Source organism: Rosa chinensis, chromosome 7 (genome assembly GCF_002994745.2).
Source record: "Rosa chinensis cultivar Old Blush chromosome 7, RchiOBHm-V2, whole genome shotgun sequence".
Classification (NCBI taxonomy): Eukaryota; Viridiplantae; Streptophyta; class Magnoliopsida; order Rosales; family Rosaceae; genus Rosa; species Rosa chinensis.
The window spans coordinates 16707514-16711363 of record NC_037094.1 but is presented as its reverse complement, the minus strand read 5'-3'; the positions used below and the strand labels follow the sequence as shown (position 1 = coordinate 16711363).

At 35.9% G+C, this 3850-nt stretch overlaps 1 long non-coding RNA gene across 2 annotated transcripts; it reads left to right on the top strand.

Moving 5' to 3' along the window:
• The first annotated feature begins 2466 nt into the window (after nt 1-2466).
• LOC112175361 lies at nt 2467-3638 on the top strand. 2 transcript variants are annotated; one of them, XR_002926421.2, is made up of 4 exons: nt 2467-2792; nt 3086-3177; nt 3282-3384; nt 3614-3638. It is a non-coding gene; the product is annotated as an uncharacterized LOC112175361 (long non-coding RNA). The 2 variants fall into 2 exon arrangements; XR_005804198.1 differs by lacking the exon at nt 3614-3638 and having other exon boundaries at nt 2468-2792; nt 3282-3476.
• The last annotated feature ends 212 nt before the right edge of the window (nt 3639-3850 follow it).

Below are 3850 nucleotides of genomic sequence, written 5' to 3'. Positions count from 1 at the left end.
CCGGAAGGTCCACCTGGCACGGCAAGAACATCACCCAAGCCCTGATTTACAAGGCAGGTAATTCGGCTTCCAACTTACTAATTTTACCTATTTCCGATTGAATAGAGTAGAAATTGAAGCTTTAGTAGAAAAATTTGAGTTGTGAAATTTCCTATATGAATGACGAACTTGATCACTATCTGATTGGGATTCCACTTGTTTATACGAGTAGTCTAAGCAAAAGCAGAAAGGAGCTCAGCGCGTGGTGCTTCCCACTGTTGAAGGGCAAGAGGGAGGCAAGTGGATTGTCATTGACTCTGGTTTGTGCTCTGCTCTTTGGTGTATCATCGTTGTGGTGCTCTAAGAGCAATGTTGATTTTAAATTATGCACAACTTTGTTGGGTACAATTGCATAGACCTACATCAGAATAGTTGGAGAACTAAGAAGTTCATATATTCACATGGCAGCAATCTTTTCTGGCCATCGATATTGTGACTTTGAGATGGCATTAATAGGAAACAGTAGTTCTGTAAAGTGCATTCTAACTAGATATCAGAATAACGAATTCTATTTCTGTATTTTCTATTGTAAATTTCTAAAACTACTTTGAAATCTATAATATAGTGTTCACAATGAGTGCACAGTGATTAAGTCCCTCGCTGATGGGGGGCGATATGTTTTCTTTTTTTGGTTTTTTGGTTTTGTAATAGTCATCTTCACTTTTTCAGGGAAAGTGATAGTTCATGCTCTTGATGAGAATGCTAAAACTTACTACAATCTGGAGACTCTTTGGACAACAAAGCCGTCTGAGAAAGAACCAATTCAGGTATGGTTGAAGTTTACAAATTTGTTTTTTTTTGCAATATGTGCATCATATACTCATACTTTATACCATCCTAATCCATCTCATTACTGGAAAGCTCATTCATCGATCATGTTTTGGGAGATCAGATCACCCAATTAGTTTGAATTGGATATAGTGCTCCCTCAAAAAAGTCAAGTTATGAAGTAGCTACGCATGTTACTGTCATCAATTTGTTATTTGATGGTAAGTCCTCAGAAAGCATGCACATATTCAGTTCCACAAACCAATGGCATGCAGTAATAAACTATTATTTTCTCATTACCATTGGTGATGCAAATGTTTATAATGTTGCATTGAGGATGCAATCTATTTTTGGGCCGCCTTCGGAAGAATTATGTAGGATATAGTTTACTTTGTTACTTTGTTAATTTTCTCATTGTTGATTACAAATGTCCACTGGTTGTTTTCTATAGCCTGCATTTTTGGAGGATAAATCACTAATTCCTGTCAACCTTTGGATGAACAATGCTCAAGCTAGATCAAGCACTCACTATGATCCACACCATAACCTTCTCTGCTTAGTTTCTGGCTGTAAACAAGGTCAAATAATTTTCTCTAATCTTTTGAATGTATTGGGCTGCTTCCAACTTCATAGTCATTATATATGTTTATATAAAGAATGACTTGGATTGAATAAGAAAGAAGTTTGTTCAATTTTGCACAACTTTTGTCTATTAGAGTTCTCTTGGTTTTTTCTAAAACAAACTTGTATGCTTCACAGTGCTTCACAGTGAGCTTCTTGTTGCCAAACAAGTAATGTTTCCAGTTTTTGTGACTTGTATTAGTTTGAGATGATATAGTGGATGTTATACAGTTTGCAAAAAGCTTCATTTTCAGGGTTTGAAACTTTGAACACATTTTATTTGTTAGGAAGCAGATCTTGAGGATTTAAGAGAAGGTCAGAAACAGATGATGGCATTGTTCCATGAGTAAGGTTAGAATTTATTGGCTATCAGTTTGGGACTAATGTTGCAGTTTTTATGACAAGGTTGTTGCAGGCTAATATGCTGGCTGCTGGTCTTGATGCTTCCAATTTAATACTTTATGCATTTCTGTATACTCCATTAAAGCAAATTCACCCAGTAAATACATGGGTTGGCGCTGTTGTTGGTGCTATCCCACCACTTCTAGGGTAAAGTGTTCCCTGGTTCTATTTGAAATGTTCTTTCATTGAAATTCTTGCTCTGTTAGTAGCTTTAGTATCTTTGACTATTGAAAAAATGTGTTATGATAATGCTAAGTAGCTATAATCTAAGTGTTTGTGAGTGTGCGTGCACACACCTTGTGCAATTGCTTTCTGCTCTAGGTTGGGCCATTTACTTGTTAATCTCATTTTCTATGTTTCTTTCCTTTGTGTTCATTCAATTTCTCCATGCTACATTCTTATGCCCTTATGAAGTTCATGTGTTTGTTTCTTTTGGGCTCCTACTTTTTACTCCTACTTTTGATAATAGAATGATAGATTTTGCTTCGTATAGGTTGGGTACTGACGAGATTGTTAACATCTGATTTGGAGGTTCTCTTAAAAATGTTGTGAGCAAAAACATTTCAAGGGACTGCAGATTCAGGGCACTTACCGAGGCAAGTAACTCTACACCAAGCACAGGTCGACTTTATGTTTCCCATTTAAGCATGTACTACCTGATTTTGATCTCATGACATTCACTTAGGTTCACTTTTCACCACTACAGCGCCCAAAGGATCCTTGATATTCAGATTTACTTTTGACATTGTGTGATTGTTTATGGATGTGATTACTAGAATTATACGAATCAAAACTCTGTATTACAATATAGCACTTCAAAAGTAATCCTTTACAAAATTATCATATTTTTCATTTGAGGAATGACTTCTAAGGCATTGAGGTTTGAATGATCTCTTAAGTTCTTCCACTCCCTTGATTACTAATTGAAATTGGATGCTGGATTGGATGCATTGGGTGAGTTGGTAAGAAACCTCATTATCAAGTAATCATGTTTGCAGAACTTGGTGCACTGCTCTCTATGATCAGTTGTTGGGGTTGAAATTTTGAATGAATGGTGAAAAGGAAATTGTGTTTGGAAAGTATAGCTTAGGATTTTCATTTGTACTGGCACTGCATTATACTTTGAACTGGAGTGGCCTGAACACAGTTTCATGTGTGTAGTTTTAGGTTAATTTTTAGAATTGGATTTCCATATTTTGAATAGAGAAGATGGAATCGTGTATGACAAGTTTGGTTATTTTGATATTTCCCGCAGGTACATTCTCGATTCTCAACAAATACTTTCCCCAGCTGGGACCTTATTAGCCACAATGGAGAAATCAATACCCTTAGAGGAAATGTTAACTGGTAGGTTATGGAAATTGTTATTAAAGCATGCCTTCCATCGATAGCCCCCCTTAAGTTTTAAAATGTCATAAATGAATTCCTCACACATATATGAACTTACTCAGGATGAAGGCACGTGAGGGACTACTTAAGTGTACTAACTTGGTTTATCAAAAAATGAGTTAAAGAAGCTGTTACCAATTGTGGATGCCAGTTCATCCGATTCTGGTAAATTAGAGCACTTTCTGTTGCATGCACATAATTTATTGAAATTATATTGATGAGAACTAGTATGTGACCCTTATCGAAATAGAAGGAATTGGTTATTTTATTCATATCTAATGTGCATAAATTTAATTTTTCCTTTATCTGTATTCCCTTTATGTTTTTAGCATAGTGAGAACCACATTTGAAAAGAGATATTAAAGTCTTAACAAGTGTAATTTGTTTGAACTAGCTTCTCAAAAGATTTTACTATTCATTAGGCACACGACATACTTCTATTATGACGCCTCTTCAGATTCTTTTGGATGCCTTAAGAAAGGCATTCTTGACCATAGAAGCAGTATGCTTGATGGTTATGGATGAGTGCCATCGGGCTACCGGAAGCCACCCTTATACAAAGATAATGAAGGTTGATTTCGTTGTTGTGTTCCTCCCATTTCTTTGTTGTGATTTGTTAAGAGATATGCAT